General features: G+C 32.9%; 1 pseudogene; it reads left to right on the top strand.

The window, feature by feature from the left end:
• The first annotated feature begins 594 nt into the window (after positions 1 to 594).
• LOC118606439 lies at positions 595 to 686 on the top strand (annotated as a pseudogene).
• Positions 687 to 19,730: the final 19,044 nt, after the last annotated feature.

Genomic DNA, 19,730 nt, shown 5'->3' with positions numbered 1-19,730 from the left:
AGTTATAATTATCAGACATAATAAAATCACCCACTTTCAAAATTCATTATTTCTAACATGTTATAAATCCTTTAGAATGTGTAATAAACAGATTTCAAAATTTTATTGACAACTTTAAATTTATTCAATAGAAAATCTAATCCAAGACGAAAAACATAGACTTGTTGCTATTGGGAAATGACTAAAAATTTGAAACTAATAACTATGTGGCATAATTTTAAAAGGAAAGATTAGCTGCCACAAATATCTAAAAATGTGTTTGACTTTATAAAAGTATCTAATTATTACCCTGAATATTATAATTCCTCTGAAAATGACAACAAGGGAACAATAGACATCCAAAATGTTTTTGTATGATTTCTTAAAGAACAATGGCAAAAGAAAATATATAATAAATGGTAGAATAGGATGGAGAAACAAACAAGACTGAACTCTACCAAGATCTATTCAGAATTAACATCAGCTTTGTAATAGTGTGAGTTCACTACAATAAAAAAACATAAATGTCTTCTTTATACAGACATTCTTCATGTCATCAGTAGAATGAGGTAAAGGAAATTCAGAGCCTTTGTGCCTTAAGAATTAACTTTTGCAGTGTTCACTTCAGCAGCACATATACAAGAATTGGAATGATGCAGAGATTAGCATGGCCCCTGCACAAGGATGACACTCAAAAATTAACTTTTGCAATATAACCAACAAGCACCAACAGTATCCACTTGAGGAAAGAAATGAATAAAAGGCAAGAGAAACATGGTAGCTTTTTAAAATTTTCATAGCTAATACTAAAATTTTTAATTCAAAAGTTTTAATTTTTAATTTAAAAAAGATCATTGTTACCATTTTTTCCACATTATGAAATAAAAATTTCTTACTAAATGTTCAGTATTTATAAATATCCCATGGTATCAGTTTAAAAAAGCAAATGAGTAATCAGAAATTCAGGTTTTATATAAATAATATGTTTTTTCCTCTGCGGATATCTTATCCTCAGAGGACATATTTAATTTACCTTTGCGTTTCCCACTGTCTCAATTAAAATGTATGTTCACCAAATATACAAATGAATTCAGACAAAACAATGAAAGTAAATATTACCTCTTCTAGAAGAAAAAAATATTGATAAGAAAAGTAACTTTTTAAAATTTAATTTTATTATTAGTTTCAAGTATGTAGTACATTGATTGGTTAGATGTTTGTATAGTTTATGAAACGATCCACTTGATTACTCTATCTTCCCTCTGGCTCTGCTCACAGCCATGACATTACTGCTAACTGCATCCCCTGTGCTGTGCTCCCCATCCCCGTGACCATCTATCAACTATTAATTTGTACTTCTTTAACCTTTCACCTCTTTATAATAAGGTACTTTTTATATTTTTTATGTTTATATATTTTCAAAACAATGTTTGAAGGAAAAATAAAAATTTAATATCATCTAAGACTCAGAAAACATATTATTAAAACTTCCAGTGGAAATTAAATTATATGTATTGAAATGGCAAATATATTTAGAAGTGTTTACTATTAAAACTAGAAAATAATTAATGATTCATGGCATATAAAATTAAAGGAAAAATGTAAATAACAAAAATATATTCAAGGAAAAAAATGTTTAATGCCTGACTCTTATTTATACTTTGCCTGTGCTCATTTTAACTAGTGCAACTTAACTTGACACATTGTACTGTTTCTCTCCCCCAAAATTAGTCATCATACAGTTCTACACAGCAAAGAAAGGAGTATTAAATCTAGCAAGCATAGCAGGCATCTAATTTGCCTAATTTCCCATTAATGTTTTTTTCTAATTGTAAAATTATTTGAGTTTTTTCTGACCTGAAATACCCTTTAGCTTCCATTTCAATCTATCTGGATCATTCGTATTCTTTAAGGTTTCATTCAAGACCAAACTTTCTTGCTATTGAAGCATAGGTAGTTCTAAGCTATTGTAATCTTCCAAGCCCAAATTGAGATCCTCACTTAGGATGTGACTTTAGAATATGTGACTGCAAAGCCCATGTAGAAGAAGCTAGCATAGAGCTGGAATCTAAGAAAGTTGATGAAATGTTGTTTGATCTGGGACTCCTGGCTCCATGGGAATTACATTGTCACCTACACTCCTTATCACAGATGCCCATGTCTAGCCCACACCAGAGTGAAAAGAATTCCTGGGAAATCTGCTGTTCATTTTCTCAACACCAAAATGATATAAATATTTGCTCAGTCTGTTGAGAGAACTAAGCTGGCTATTTCTGCTATCTTACATGTGACAGTGATTTATGAGCGTGCCACATAAATCACATCAGGATCAACCAGTTTTAAAGTAGTAACAAGATAATCAACACTAGTGTCTTAGAAATTGACATATTTACCTATGTTATCAAGAGTTTCTGCCTACATTAACCATATTTGATGTTTATAACTCTTCTGTAAGGAAATGTTCATTTTGTAAGTTGGAAATAGCCCCAGAGAAGACAAAGAACATAACATTTAATAAAATGGAACCAGGGGATTCAAGGCCACATGTCCCAATTTTAAGAGTAGTAATTTTTCCAATCCAGTTATATTAACAGGAACTAGAGGTATGAACAAACTAAAGGATACATCCAGGCCCAAGCCACAGTCAGGGACAGGTTTGTACATCCATTCTGTCACTCATTCATTCACTCATTCAACTAACAACTAATTATTTGGATTCCATTTAGTGCTAAGTGTAAGTTAAAAGAGTGAGTAAAAGAAACGTGTAGTAGAATGTCAGAAACAATGAGCCGAGAGAGAAACAAGAAATTACACAACTCTGTGGTACACAGTACTACAGGGAAGAAGAATACAGTCTTTGAAGCAGTACATTTTGTCTGGGAAAGACAAACAAAAAATGTAAAATCTCTTTTATGCAGAGTAAGTTTCCTTTGTCAGAGAAGACATCTCAGACCAGATAGTAAAAGTCTGAGAATATATCTAAGGTATTTGAACTTTAGTCTATAGAAAATAATGAACTAACTCATGAGGCTTTTAAGGCTTTTAATCAGGTGAATGTGATGACAAGATTGCATTAAAAAAAAAAATGTTAACTTTAGCTCCTCTGTGGAGAATCGTTTGAGGAAACACAAGCCAGGAAATCAGTATCAAGATACCAAGTGAGAGGCAATTTCCTATTTCCACAAGGAGCGGGATGATGAGGATAGAATTCACAGAAATATACTCAATTCAGAAAGTGAATTTTATACATAGAATGCAGAAAGTTATCTTTGTTACATGTGAGTGCTTCTAGAACTACATGAGTAAGAAAAGTACTCTACGCCGCTATATTCTAGTGAAGATCCTCTTGGCCATGTGTCTCCCAGAATAAGCTGAAGCAGTACTTTCCTTCAGTAGCAGCTGTCTCCTCTGGCAACTATGGACTTCTCTGGTGTCCTGTTTCTTATTATAGATCCCTAGTGCTGTGGAGAAGATGGTTCTGGTAAGAAGAAAAAACACTCCTTTCTTCCAATTTTTCTTGGACAGTATTAATCAGAGAGAGATATAAAAGTTATGTGTAGGGAGAAGGGGAAATTTCACAGTTATGTCTGATGTGATACAACATTGACTCTGGTCAGACTGTTGAGATCTAATTCAGTGAGGATAAAATGCAATGGGATAAAGGAACTGGCCTCATAAATAATGTGGGATCATTGAAAGGGACTTATCGATATGGAAAAACTACAAAAGGAGAGATTCTCAAAAGTGATGACATAGACAAAGTACTTAATAAAATATCCTTTTAATGAAATATTATTCACTTAGCCAAATATTCTACATTTATGTCATAAAGTAGCTTTTTCTTTTTAATTTTGACCCTTTTTTCCTTACAAGTTAAGAATTAGGCTTTTGCTTGTTATTTATAACCTCACCTCCCTCTTTTAGCTGTGAGCTAATTTTCCCTTTTTATGGGCTAATGGAAAGTCCCTGTAAACTATTTCTTACATTTAATTATTTTGATTTTCAGCTCTTCTGTTTAGTTTGCATATTCCTTCTTGTTTAGAGTCATACCTGCTTTATTTTGCCACTTTATTAGCTATTTATTATTAAAGTGATAAAGGCTTCTGAATCAGATACAGAATTTTTTTAAAAAGGAGAAAAAAATGCCTCTCCTCCTTTTTGTGTTTAAATGCTCCTAGTAATCCTCTAAGCATAGATGAATTAGTGTGACAAAATATTTTCTTAATAGTAATTACAGCACAAGAATGCTCTAGGTGCTTTACTCCAGTCTATTAATATTTTCTAAATCTGCTTTCACTGCCTCTTTAATTTGCTTGCATTATGATATTACCAGACAAGAAAATAATTGTCTCTATTTTATCAAAATAGTCTCAGCTCCTAGAACTGTGCTGAAAGAGAAGAAAATACTCACTGAAAAATTTAACTGGACCCAAATCGGGTCTTCCATCTTGCTCTATCTTTGCTATACACCCACTGTACTGACTTATTTGCCTTTCTCTTCGTCACTTCTTTATGTCTATCATCACTCTAATCACCTGGTGAGTTCCCATTCCACCTGTAAGCCTCTATCTCTGCTATAGGTCTTTCAAGTAACTCACTGGGTACAGAGTTAAGGGCTCTTCTGCTCAGACTTGGCATGTTCTTCAGATAGTATTTAAGAAATTTAAGAGTCATTCCTCGTCTTTGTCAATATTAAATTCTTAGATCTATAAAGAGGTTGGCATAGAATTTATCAGCCCAACAGGACACTGTTGTTCAAGATAGATGCTGAACTGAAAGACGCACGAGGACAGGCATGAACGGGGGCTTCAGTTAACCCCATCTGTAAGCAAAGGGCCATATTTTTATCTTTGTATTTTAGGTGCCTAGCAAAGTTTCAGACATACAATAGGCTCTTTAAAAAGGCGATGAAAAGAAGTTTTGAACAGCAGCCATATATATGGGTATTTAACAACTCTTAGCAGAAAAACATGAGGATTTAGAGAACGCACAGATGGATTTTAGGCATTGGTCCTACTACTTATGGTATTTATGAAGTTTCAGCAATTCATCTTTTGCATCCTACATTTTCTCATCTCTGATATAAGGAAATCACACCCTGTATGTAACTAATATAATTGATAGACTATTTGAGTTTTATGTTCAGTAAATGATATAATATAAAAATGTTAGTATTCTACAAATATCAATGTTAGCATTTTACTGGGTGTTGCTTTTCTTCTGGATTCTTACCTATAGAATAAAGATGTTAGATATTCTGGGCCCGAAGTGCTGTGCTTTTAACTTCTTAGCATTCAATGGGTTAATACATGTACATTACATAGAATAGAAATTATGTGTTATATAAGTGCATGTTTAATGACTAAGTATTAATATTTAATTTTAGGTTTATTTTTACAAGAAATCTGCAGAAAGGTCACATTTCTATTATAGCTTATTAGAGTTTAAGAGTATAAGCTCTGATTATAAATTATGTCCTTGAAACGCTATATATGTCATCTCGAACAACATATTTAAACTCTCTTATGTCTCTTTTTATCTGTAAAGAGAGGATGATGGAGTAGTTTATGAATATTAAATTCTCCATTAAATGTGAATTTTGTCAAAAAAGTATTTAGAATAGTACTGGCATGTAGAGGTCTCAATAAATGTTTGCTATTAACTATTATTTGAACAAAAGTTTAAATAAAAAGTAAAATTACTCCATGGGATCATTCATAATATTTCTGAAAATTAAAAAAATATCTAATGGAGTTAAAATTTGTTTTATATTCAAGGAAATAATAATTGTAACAGATCTAATTTTTATCAAGTAAATATATTTTTTAGATAGCTGTGTTTTATTTTGTTACTTTTCATTTTATGAAAACAAAATTGTATGCGCAAGCATAATCTTTTCTCTGAAATTAAATACCTAAATTGCATTATGAGTTTGAGGATATAATTGTTTCTAAACAATGACACAGATCCACAGAAAGTATCTTCACATCAGATACTACTCTGATTGGCATTATTATGCATTTCACCTCCTCGTTTCAAACATCAGTTAAAATTTTGGTCATTTCAATCTAATATATAGTTCTGTAGGTGGGATAACAATTAGGTTTCTAAAGACTTTATAGAAATTTTTTAGATCAAATAATTTCGATTGGTTTTTGTATTTGTTTTGTTGAAACAGTTTAAAAGTGTTCTTTTTAAAAATAGTTCCACCTTGTATTATGCATAATTAAAACAAAAAGCGTAGGTTTGTATAAATAAAAAATGATGTTCTTTTTAAAAGTCTTTCAAAATATTTGCATTCTTCAAAGCACTGTCCAGTTGACTGTGGTTCTAAAATTAATGCTAATCTTAATTCCTGAGGAGTATCAGTGCTTTTACAGTATTTATAAATCTCTCATCTGTTTAGTGACTTCATTTCTAGTAACATATTTAATGGCATTGTGCTAAATTTTAAAAAGGTCTTGTATTAATATTCCTTATAATCTCATGACTTGAAGCATTCACATCTTGATTTGAATGCTAGAAAGACACATATACCACATAGCAAGTTTTTGTCAGCAGATAAAAGCATAAATATTTGGAGTTAGAATTATAGAAATTTACTTTGTTATGTATGAGAAAAATCTCTTCAATACATATTGTAAAATATTGATTTGTGAGGTAAAATTAAGCAGTTAGATATTACCTTCTATTCGTAAATCACCATGACATTTTTCACAGGTATTTAGTCTGAAAGAAAATATTTATTTGGCATATATTTTACTTGGGGAAAAATTTTTAAAGCACATAGTAGGTGCTCAATATATATTAATTTTCGACTATTCCTCCTCAGTTTCAATGTATTATATTTATAGAGAGAGTAATGGGTATTTGGTCCTGTCCAAAACATCCATGGATATATTTGATTCATACCAAAAGTTTCTGGAAATTTGGTCCCATTCAAACCATCCACACTTAAAAAATGTTCCTGGATTCAAAAACAAATACTTTTTTTTTTGAGGGGCGATTAATACATTAAAAAAAAATACTATCATGTTGTATTGGTCCAATAATTGTGTCATGGCTGTATTGTCAATAATAACCCTTCCTGCCTCGGTAGCCTAGCTGGTAAGGACGCATGGGGTTAGGTAGATGTGTTGGTGTGGATGAAATGTCTCCATAGATGTTTTGAGCAAGACCAAATATCAAGGACCTTTTGGCCTGGACCAAATGTCTCTGGGACATTCCAAACAAGACCAAATGTCCTGTAAGGGTTATTTATGGCATCAGTCTCCTTCTTCCCGACCTCCAGCTCTTCCTCCTCCTTTTTCTTTCTAACAAATAACTCCTCAGATATATGAAAGAATCAAATGTAATTTCCATATGCACTCAATCTCAATGCCTTCACTGTTTTGCCTCATCCACCATTGACAGTTAAGTACACTAGTTAAAAGAAATATATTTATACTGCCCTGTATCTTCCACCATCAAAAGTCTTCAAATCCTTTTCCTGATGCCTCATACTTGAATTCTTTTCTCTGCATTATTTTTTAGTTTGTTATGTATGACCATTTCATTTCTGTACCATCAATCCCTTTGTTTTTTTGAGTTACTGAGTACTTCAGCTCACTTATCTTAGTCAGGCTTACTAAATTGCAATTTAGCCTCGACCTCACTCAGATTCTTGCTTTTGTAGGAAGGAAGGATTATTATTGTTTACTTCTTAATTCATAATTTCAGTCCATGCTAAATAGGACAGATTTTTAATATGATAAACATTCTAATAATTAACCGAATTCTCTGAGAACTAAATTAGTTTTGACATTAATAGCTTTGCTGGAAGACTGCCTTTCTTGACTATGCCTAAGTGTGCTAGAGTCACTGTATGTTATTCATTACTGAGGCTTATTCATGAAGCTTGTGTACTCCAAAGGTTAATTATGAATCCATAAAGAAAACTACCTTTCTAAGAAGATATACAATATGTAACCAGTGGTATATAAATATATTGAAGGTTAGTAGCAAAATCCTAAAAATTCTAATAAGGAAATAAATGGCTCATATTATACCTTATTAATAATTTTTAAAAATACCAGAATGTCATTTGATTAAGTGCAAGTTACTAGTCTATTAATCCAAGATGATAAAAGAAACATTGCATTAACAAACACCTAAACAAAAAACAAGTTAATGAATTTTATATCTGATAATTTTTGTTAGAATTTTATATGAGATTTATATATTTTCAACATTTTGACTCTTTTTCTATTTTGGATGAATTATAAATAGGTTTATTTACATCTTAGAAAAACGAAAAATATTTATCTGTATAATGCACACATACAAATACATATATGTATAGAAAAAAGCCCACTTATCTGATCACCAGATACAAGGGTATATAAATTTGAATTTGAAAACCTTTAATCTGTTTAGAAAAAAAAAAAATCCATTTAGGAAAAAGCATTATAAAGTTCAGATTTTATATTTCCATGTTCCATAGACAATAATATATCATAAGTGTCAGTAAAAGGTGTGAACCTACTTTTTTACATTGCATATTCTCTAATCTCTATGTAAAACTCTTCATAAGCAAATAATATGTGAAAACTGAAAATTAAGGAACAGAAATATAGGTTCTTCATGATTCTTTTGTTTTCATACAAAATGGCTATTTTGCTATCATTATCCCTTTTCAATTAAAGCATTCAAAGCATTAGCAAAACATAATGAAAAATGTGTTCTACTAGGCTAAGAAACAAGTTAAAGCATCAGATCATATAGAAATGAATCTATTAATAGCAAGTAATTCCTAAGGGTTTACTTTGTGTTGGGCACCATGCAAATCGCTTTATGAGTATTAGCTCATTACTTCTCTTAACAACACTTGGGTTTTATCTTTCAATTACAAACAGGCAAAGAGAAGATAAAATTCGAAGCATGTTACCAAAACCTGCATATAGATATCATGGGCATAATGGCAAAAGGTTGTAGCTTTCTCAGAGTATCTATACATTTCCTCTACTAAGTTTACTTTCCCCCTCAAAGAATGTGCAAGCAGATGGCTTGGTTTCTATTTAAAGATTATTTTTGATTAAAAAAAATAATTATAATGAGATTAAAGGATTTTTATATAATCGTGCATAATGAAATAAGGAATATATTAAGTGATTGCAGTTCAATTCTAACAAATAGACATGGGCATTCTGTGACTTAATAAAGTCATAGCAAGTGCAAATATTATAAAAAGAGATCACTACTTTGGACAATATAATAGTTATTTCGAGAATCAATTCATGTGCACTCTATTTTACTTTTATTAGTAACATTATCATTATGCCTTGTACTAATGTAATTTATATATGGCAGTTTTCTCAAACTTGGAACTGAGATTATTTCTTCGTTAATTTTCTATTTACCAATTGCATAGAGCTTAGTGGATACATACTTGTTGAATATAATGATAGTCTGTTACAAAAAAGTAACTTGGGTGTCCCGTGGTGCTAACCACAATACAACTGTGCCTGTCAAAACTGACCTCTTTTTGACTTTAGAGTCATACCGGTTATATTCCCCTATTGACCCAGAGGACCCTAATAATAGGAGGGCTGTGAATTTAGCCTTTGTCAGTCAGTCAGCCCCAGATATTAGAAAGAAACTGCAGAGGATGCAAGGGTTTTAAGGAAAGAAACTATCTGAGCTAGTCTAGATAGCCCAACAAGTATTCAACAATAGAGATGAGGTAGATACAGCACAGACTAAGAGGATGACCAAGGTCCTGCTTGCAACCATGCAAGAAGCCCAGCCAAAGGGACCGCCAGGAAAAGGCAGGGGCCGAGAACAGGGACCCAGGGCAAACGATAGTCCCAGGAGAGTCAGGTTAGAAAAGGACCAGTGCACATATTGCAAGAAAAAGGGACATTGGAAGACTGAGTGCCCTGAAAAAGGACAAGCCCCCTTCTAGTCCTTTTCGAGGATGCAGAATGAGGAGGTCAGGGCTCTTACATTATGAGCCCCCCGGGAGCCCAGAGTAACCTTACAAGTCGGGGGCAAATCTGTAAACTTCTTAGTGGACACCAGCACACTCCAGGTAAAAGGAGAGAACTCACCTGTCAGCATAGAGTTGTGTGATATCTGCCTGGATTGTGAAGCCCAAGTTTGGCCAAGCTGAGCAATGACACTTGCTATTTGCTTGACTTCATATCCCAAGTTTGGGACTTGGCCGAATCATGACATTTAAAAATTCCTCTGAAGAACATATTAGTATTTAGAATTATTAGATCAAATCATTTGGGGAGAAAAAAAAATTATGTTATCTAAAAATCTCTCATTCTGTATTTTCTTTTTCAGAAGTAGAAACAACTACATAATTTTATAACTTTAAAACCAAATTTAATCAACTATGACCAAATTGATTTCATATTTTCTTTGTCATCATAAACAATTACTTTTTGTACAAATAATTTAGTTGAACATACAGATATCATGAGCAGTTAAATATTGAAAATCCCTTATGGCCATATGGTGATTTGAGCTATTTCACTCAATTAGTAACTAGATGTATATGGATAACAATAGATTTCTATTCTGCACAATTTATTCTAAGAAAACTGAGCCACAACTAAATCTCATGAGTGTCTTTATGTATCTCTTGGTTTTGACTTCCAGCATTTACACATGGTAGGTACTCAAGAATATTTACTCATGCTAATTAAAAAGTGTTATCATAGAGCTGAAACTTTACAATCTGGTGCAGACATATATTACATAGTTTTTAATAATAATGTATTTAACATATACATTCATTTTCTGGAGAGTGCAAGTAAGAATTACAAATTTTATATTTTTTTAATTTGATGTTCCAAAATATATGCTTATGATTCAACTGCTGTTATACTATGGAAATCATCCAATTATAATAGAAATAGTTGTAGTTTTCTCCAGCATAATATTTCCCAAAGATTTATGTACTTTACTCTTTTATGATTGATTTTTCTTTTATTCTCTATTTTGTTTTTTCTATTTCTACATAATTTCAGGTTAAAGATGAGCAGTTTATAGTAACATAGATTCTGAAAGTAATGAACTTATGTAAAGCGTTGTCTCTAATAAAATTCTGTCTCAAATTTTTTTTCCAAAAATTTTGTGTCTGATTAATATGAAAAGGATTTGTGACTACTTTTCCTCTCTGGATTAACTGTTAGTGAATCTCTGTAGACCAGTTCATATACAAATACAAAATAATATTTTTTAATGATTCAGAGTCAAAAAACCCTCATATTTGTATTACTTTATATTTGTATGATGTAAGGGTGAGAAAGAAAGCTTGAACCAAATGTTCTGAAATTCCTAACTAGAATGATTACCCCAGCTATGCAATTTGTTATCGTGACCTGTATTCTGTAGCCTATTAACTAGAAAAAAAGATAAATTAGGTTAAATTGCAGCCAAATAGTTGTAGACTCGATGTAAGAGAAGATTTCACCTCCTGAGAATGTGGTCAATTCCTTGCTTAGGTATCTCTCTTACAAGCTGCCCCACATTCACTGAGTCTGGATGATTTATGTGAAGGCAGCAAAGGATTGAATTAGACAACCCTTTAGGGTTCCTTGGAGACCCATGATTCTATATTATTCTAAGTTGACCTTTGGTTCATTCCAAAATTGATCACTTGGGGCACACAGATAGTTTTACTTAGAAATGTATCCATGGCCAGCTTCTGGTTGGAGTTCATTTTTTTTAACCTACAGACCATATGCCTGCTGCTCTGGTAGTGTGTATGCAATTAATCAAGTGTAATAATTGTGCCCAGATGCCTCTGTCCATTTACCAGTAGATATGTTTAATTAATAATTTTTGACAGGTATATAAGATATAAATATTTTAACTAAAAAAAATCTACTTAAAAATAACATTATTCAAAATCTCTTGAAATTTTTTAGAAATTAATGCATCAAGGCTATTGAGCTTTGTTACCTGACAAAAATGGTGTCAGGCAAGGTGTGAGACAACTCAAAGTACTATAACATATTTTGTTTTTCTGATAGTGGATACCTTTTAAAACTAAAATATGATATGACCTTTCACAAAGCCACAAAAATAACTTTATAATTCCTTTATCTCAAGTAAGCTAAAGTGTAACTTTCCATATCACAATGCAGTCTACCTATAAGGAATTAAGTACTTCATCTTTTTATTTCTAAAATTTCAAAACACTGTAAACACAGAATTTTGAGAACCTCTGTGACTATGTTTAACCATGTTTGATTCCAAAAAAGTTTATAATAAAAGACAATTCTTTAAAACCAGCATATAATTTCTTTTTGTCTACTTTCCCTCAAGGTCTTCCTGAATTTGCTATTATATTTAAAGATTAAGTCTGTAAAAATACTAGTCGCAATGCATAAATATAAGTATGTGTTACTGATGAATAAACAAATAATAGGCATTGGCAATAGTCTGCTTCAATAATATTTACACCAAATAAATTAATGTATATTTGCATTTGGATTCACTGTAAAAAGTTCAGTCTATCTGAATATCTGAAGTCATTCATTTTGAAGAAATTTACTAACTTCTCCTTGATTTAATATATAATGTATTATTACAGCAATTTGGGGGACTCAGAACTAATCTTTCATAATCAATGAAAGGGTTATAGAAAGCTAAGAAATAGTCCCTGGTTTTCTTTGGTAGCTGTTGAGGTTGGAAAGAAGAGTGAGCCAAATAAGGCTTTTTTTACACCACCTCGGTTTGGATCAATGAATAGTTATGCAATGTCCTCTAGTTGTCTAGTTACTAAATAGTAAAATAAATAATCAGTCTAATGCCATAGAGACTGATGTCAGTGACTCTTGCTGTGGAAATGCTTCTTATGAAATTTTCTTCAACATGGGCGATTTTTTCATCTGGAGAATTACCCTCAAAATAGTCATGAAGGAATCTGTTGTTTTTTCTGCTGTCGTGTCCCCTAGTGGCTGAGTGAAAACCAAGTCTTCCATCACGTGCTACTCAAGACATCCTTACTATACCATTTACCTCTGTTCTCACCCTCTTCTTCCTTACAGACCCTCTCAGGTGAGTGGGTAGCAATTTAAACTGCTTCTTAAGTAGGTCACTTATCTCTAACAGTAGAGGCAGCATTTTTTATTTTTTCTGTAACCTCACATGTCAGAAGGTGCTAGCAAGCTAGCTCTCTGAGGTTTCATAAGGGCATGAATCTCAAACATGAGGGCTCTACCCTAATGACATAATCATCTCCCAAAGACCTTCACAACGTTAGGTTTCAACCGATGAATTCTGAGGGGACACAACCTATAGCACCCAACATGCTGTGAATCCCATATAGTCATGGCTCAAGGTCTAAAGACATCTGCCCAAGTCACAAGAGTAAAAAGTCTATCTAAGAACACCTCATGGCTCATCTGAGCCTCTAGCAACCACTAAGGACCAAATAATTTTTTCACATGTTAAAATTCAATGCCTAGGAGCCCTCGGATGCTAGGTGAGGGGCAGGGAGACCGTCACCCACACCAGGGCAGGGATAGGTTCCTGTCTGGGTCTCAGAGGCGTCTGTCCTCACTGCATCCATAGATTGTGATGGCAAGTCCTCTCACATTTATTTGGCTTCAGTAAATGTTGCATTCTTTGTACCTTCACCTTCCCTTACTCCTACCCAAATGAGTGAGGAGGAGTCTACCCATGTTCCTGCGGCCCAGGCCCCAGTGTTCAGGACAATAAGATGCTTGAGTATGGGGGGAGTAAGAGGAGGGGAAGTTCTTATTTCTCACTGCCAACATGACGGTGCGGGAGAGGGTTATAACCAAAGGGCAAGCATGTGTACAGCGAGTCTAACCAGCTTGGAGTTATGACTAAGCCAGAAGGATTCAGGAATCTAGGGTTCATCTGCATCTCCAGGAACAGAAGTATTAGAAATATTGAAATAAATTTCTAGGCCCAAGACTGAGCAACCCCTGCCTGGTGGTTCCATCAGAAACCAAACTTTTTTTGTTTCTGTAAATGCTCCTCTTAGCTGGAGCGGTCCCCAAAGGCCAAGAACTCTGGGCTCTGTATTTATTTCCCGATTCCTTGCTCTTGCTATATACTGTCAGATAAGTAACCCTAGCCAGTCATGTCCTATTTCTAAGTTGCTGCTTCTAAAGTCCTGTAAAAGTCACGCTTGGCCAGAATCCCTCGTGATAAATGCTCCTCTGCTCATAAGACTAGTACTCCCCCAGCGCATGGATTACTTTCCTTTCAATAAAGGGACATTGAATTCATTAAAATTAATAAATTAATGCCCAAAGCTATAGGCACTGATGACTCCAAGAGTCTCTATAAAATTATAATCCCTTCCTATGTCGGGAACAATGCAATAAACGTTAGGGTTTGAGAAAAACATTCAATAAACAGCACCTCCTTTCCCATGTCAGTTTGAAATAAAATAAGAAATATGCATGATAAAAATATCACCTTTATGACTAGAAAGTGAGCTAATACGAGACTGTACCTTGAATCTGATGGCAATTGTTACCAAATAATCCAGAGAATTATGCAGATTTACTCGTCTGGTTACTGGCCATGTCGGACCAGGACGAGGTCGCCTACACAGGAGCAGAGCTCATCCCTTCAGAACTGTGGAAGAGCAGAGGAGAAATTTATCCCTGGGGGGGCACCAAAGAGAAAGGGGAAGGAGAGAGAAGGACTCTGCCTGCCTTGTTTCTCATTCCAAGCTCACAAATTACATCAGTCGTCTTGCCCTTCCCTGTGAGAAGTGAAAGAGAAGCTGGAGAGATGGAAGGTGTTAATTCTAAGGTTATTCCTTCCATATGAAAGAAACCACCAAAGTTGGGAAGTGACATTCTACAGCACCCCAACATTTTCAGTTTTTTAAATGTTTTTGACCTATTGTTCTTAGCCTCATTCTGGATTAACCCGTAAAGTGTAAATGTTTTCCCTCTCGAGAGAAAATCAAGCCAGTTCTCTCATGATATAGAGCTTTACACATACTTTTTGGTAAATAAAGTTTTATTGGATCATAGCCATGCCAATTCATTTACATATTCTCGATTCTTTTTCATATAATAATGATACAGTTTAATAACTGCAACAGAGATCTTGTGGCTCACAAAGCCTCAAATATTTGCTATTTGGCCCTTTATAAAAAAAAAAAAAACTTGGCAACCCCTATGCTAGACAATAGGAAATATGTCTTGTTCATGTGAAGTAAGTTCCAGTGGTACAAATAGTAAGTCTTTTGCATGTTTTTTCTTTAATGAATTGGGTTTTATTTTATTTATTTTTAATTTAAGTATTGTTGGTATACAATATTATTTTAGTTATATTAGTTACATTTGTTTTAGGTGTATAATGTAGCGATTTGACATTTTTATACCTTAAGATGGGATCACCCCAGTAATTTTAGTAATCATCTGTCACCCTGCAAACATCGCAGTATTAGTGACTATAGTCTCCACTTATTTTACCCATCCCCCACCTCCCACCCCTTTGGCAACCATCCCTTTGGTCTCTGTTTCTATGTTTCTTTTTGTTGTTTTGTTTGTTTTAGAGTCCGCATATAAATGAAACCTTATGGTATTTGTCTTTCTCTGACTTATTTCACTTAGCATAATACCCTCTAGGTCCACCCATGTTGTCACAAATGTTAAGATTTCATTCTCTTTATGGCTGAGTAATATTCCATTGTATAGATGTACCACATCTTCTTTAGCCACTCATTTATCAGTGGACACCTAGGCTGCTTCCATATCTTGGCTGTTGTAAATAATGCTGCAATGAAGATAAGGGTGCATATATCTTTTCAAAATAATGTTTTTGTTTTCTTCAGATAACAAAATAGTATTGCTAGGTCATACCATAGATCAATTTATAGATTTTATATCTATATTTAGATTTGTAGTCCCACAAAGAGTACACAAGGATTCTCTTTTCTCCACATCTTTGCTAACACATGTTATCTGTTGACTTTTTGATAATACCCATTCTGACAGGCTTGAGATGATAGTTCATTGTGGTTTTTTGATTTGCATTTTTTGGATGACTGTGATATTGCGCATCTTTTCATGTCTGTTGGCCATATGTTTGCCTTCTTTGGAGAAATGTCATTATGTCCTCTGCCCATTTTTTAATCAGATTTTATTGTTGTTGTTGTTATTCAGTCGTACGAGTTTCTTAAGTATTTTAGATATCAAGCCCTTATCAGATATGTCATTTGCAAATGTATGCTCCAATTCAGTAGGGTAGTATTTTTTGTTGTTAATGATTTTCTTCACTGTTCATTAGCTTTTTAGTGTAAGGAAGTCTCATTTATTTTTTGCTTCTTTTTCCTTTGCTCTAGGGGAACATATCCAAAAAAAATATTACTCAGACTGATGTGAAGTAGTTTACTACCTTTATTTTCTTCTAGGAGTTTTGTGGTTTCAGGCCTTACATTTAAGTCTTTAATCCATTTTGAGTTTATTTTTGTATATGGTATAAGAAATGCTCCAGTTCTTTTTTTTTTTTTTCTTTTGTATGTACCTGTCCAGGTTTCTCAACTGGAAAACTTTTTGTTGAAGAGACTGTCATTTCTCCATTGTATAATATCACCACCACATTGTAAATCTTGATAAATATGTAGACAGAATTGTTCTGTAACCCTGTTTGTTTAAAGAGGGAGGTGGTTTGATGTTGCCATCACTATAAGTCTAATTTCCTACTTGGAAGATGTCAAAGCACATTATAGACAAATTAGGGAGAAATTCATTGAGCAGATAACGTATGAGAGGAAAATATAGTTAGGAATCTGCAGGTACAAAGGTTCTTAGCTTCGTTTATAACAATCATTTTCCATCAAATGTCAGCTCCCGCTAGATGCAATTTGTAAAAAAACAATTCATAAATCTTTGTGCCAAATGTAACATGTCTTTTTGTCTTATTAATAAAACATTAATAGCAATATCAATAACCATAATCATAGTTGTACATAATACTTATAAAGTATTTATTACATGTCATGTATAATTATAAGCACTTTACTGTATTAGTTCAAAAACACAAGAGATAGCTACTATTGTCTCTTTTAAACAGAGAGGTAAGCTGAGGCACAAAGAAGTCATTTATTCGCCCAGAGTCATACAGGTAAAAATGGCAGTGCCATAACTGAAAAATGATAAACGATCATCTGAAAAATTAAATCGTTGGCTAACTTAGATATATATAGGCAAAGCATTTTGAAGCGAATCATATATTGTGAGCAATACTAATTAACAAAGATGTATTGATAATGGATAGTTGGGTCTCCAATAACCACTTTCCATTGGCAACCTAAGCCAAAATATTTACTCTCTCTTCCTTCTATGTGACTGGTTCAGGAATGGGCAAGCTAAGCCACCTTAGACTGATGAGGTAAGAGAAGTACCTTGCTAGTCTTTTGTTTTTTCATCTTACCTCCCCTGTCCTTTCTATATAGAAACATATGCATTAATTTATTTTTAAAATGCAGTTTGAGTTGGATTTGGGGGGAGGAGAGGAGAGATACTAACTGGTGATATTATCTTAGCTTATAAAAAAATGAAATTAGACTATAAATTCCTGAGTATAGAGACCAGATGTTAAGCTCTTTGACTAACTTATATTTAGTACTTTGCATGATGTAAATGTCCCATAATAGCTTAGAGAGTTGAACTGAATCACTTAAGATATAATGGTCATGAGTAGATCCAGGTTCTTACTTTGTCTTTGTATCTAACACTGTAAAATTCTTTGAGCAAATTAATTTAGGTCTCTCTATCTGTTTCCTCACTTGAAGAAGAGTGTTTTAAAGATATTCTCTTTTAGGTTTAACATTCTTTGAAATGTGATTAAGCTGAATTTATAATTCCATACTGATCTCTAAAACAGATGTCTTTTTATTTAAATTTTGAATCAGTACATTTATTTATAGTTATCTTTGCTCATCATAAAAATAATATGTAAAATTAATACTGACACTTGAGTTTTGGGTTATTTGACTTCTGATTGAAGAGAAAGTTGTTTTCAAAGGGTTATTTCAATAATTAAAAACATAGCATTAAATATATTCAGAACCAAAAAATACCATATTTAAGGAAAATCATTCACCCGAAGTATTAGACTTTCTCAAGAGTTATCATTATGTAAACAATAAAGAAGAATAGACATGAAGATTATTAGTGGAAATGCAATATAGTCTAATTTTAATTTGAATCAAAACTTGAAAAAAAACAATCTAGTGGAAAATCTGCTAGTAATAATCAATGTAACTACAATACGACTTAGATAAATAAATGTCTTTTGCTTAATCTGTTGACCAGCAAATTAAAATGTATGTTGTGGCTTATAGTTGAGGATTTATGCAGCAGCAGTAGAATAAGTGCCAACTGAATTAACAAGTTGATTGTGTAAGCAACAAACCTCGTTTTAGCTAAACTGGATTTGACAAATTGCATGACATTCTGCCGGGTAAATTTGAGATTTATAATATTTGCTGCTATCAACAATAATGAAACAGCAGAGAACTTCAATATCTGACATTTTAATCTATATTTTACTTTTATACTTGTTAATCAATGCTTAATTCTGGAATATATTTTTCGTTTTGTTATTCTTTTAGCTACCAAGTTTGAGGTAGTCTTATCAACATTTATTGAACAAAAACACTGCATAAAGAATAAATTTTACTGTGTTCTTCCCATTTTTAAGGATTAGAATTATTGTAGAAAAAGTATTTTTTTTAAGTCCAAAAGAAAGCCCACAATTAAATTGTCTACAAGTTGAAATAAAATTTGCCAGAGCATCCTTTAAGTCAGAAAAGCTATCCATCAGCATGCTAGATGTATAATGACAGATTTATTTAATGACAGATTCAAAGATAAAGAATTGATATTTACTATTGCACTGGGTGGTACAGTTATGAGTGGTAGAAAGCCATAGGAAAGTTCGCAGATTTCAAGTACAAAGCAACAGACATTTTTTTAATACTCAAATGAGTACGTTATGAGTTATTAATGGTACTTAGTAGGCATCCAAGAAGGTGAATGAAATAATATTATTATTTAGAGTTAGCACAATTACTGCTAATTTGGAAAAGCTTGCCCATTTTTATGCAAATGCATTCGTAAGGCATGACAATGGATTCATGAGACTGATTTCTACACCAATCTGAATGTTCACTTAGAATGCTGCATTTTAAATTCCCATTTTGGCGGCAATACACGTCCTGTATTTTAACTGCTGCTGATCAAAATATTTTCATGATCTCAGTAGTCAATTCATTTTCTTGGTGCAATGCAAGAAAATGCAAAAAATAAAGCTTTGTTTTATTATACTACTGAGATTTGGGTAGTGCTTATTACTGAGCCATAATTTAGTCTATCCTAATACATTCAATATCTAAGGCAGGATAGATATTTCAAACAGTGTCAATACAACTGTTTTAAATGTTAGAAACTAATTTAATTAATCTGACTTAAAACTAATTAAAATTCTCTCTAAAAATGGGTTGGTACTGTAGACTGAGGCAAGGTTAAACTTCAAGAACACAGCAAGCAGCTTCAAATTTGAAGAAAGCCAGAATTTGAAGAGAGCCATGCATTTGGATATTCAGGGAATGATGCTTGGCCTAGTGTGACAGGACAGTGAATTGTCCAATGCACCTAGCATTCACAAGAAGAAATTGGTGGGAGTTGGTAATAATGGACAATAATGTAAAATAAATAGTAAAATAAGAAAGTGATGATTTTTTGAAAGGTATT

This window comes from Rousettus aegyptiacus, unplaced genomic scaffold (genome assembly GCF_014176215.1).
Source record: "Rousettus aegyptiacus isolate mRouAeg1 unplaced genomic scaffold, mRouAeg1.p scaffold_m13_p_1, whole genome shotgun sequence".
Taxonomy (NCBI): Eukaryota; Metazoa; Chordata; class Mammalia; order Chiroptera; family Pteropodidae; genus Rousettus; species Rousettus aegyptiacus.
This window is presented reverse-complemented; position numbering and strand designations above follow the sequence as displayed.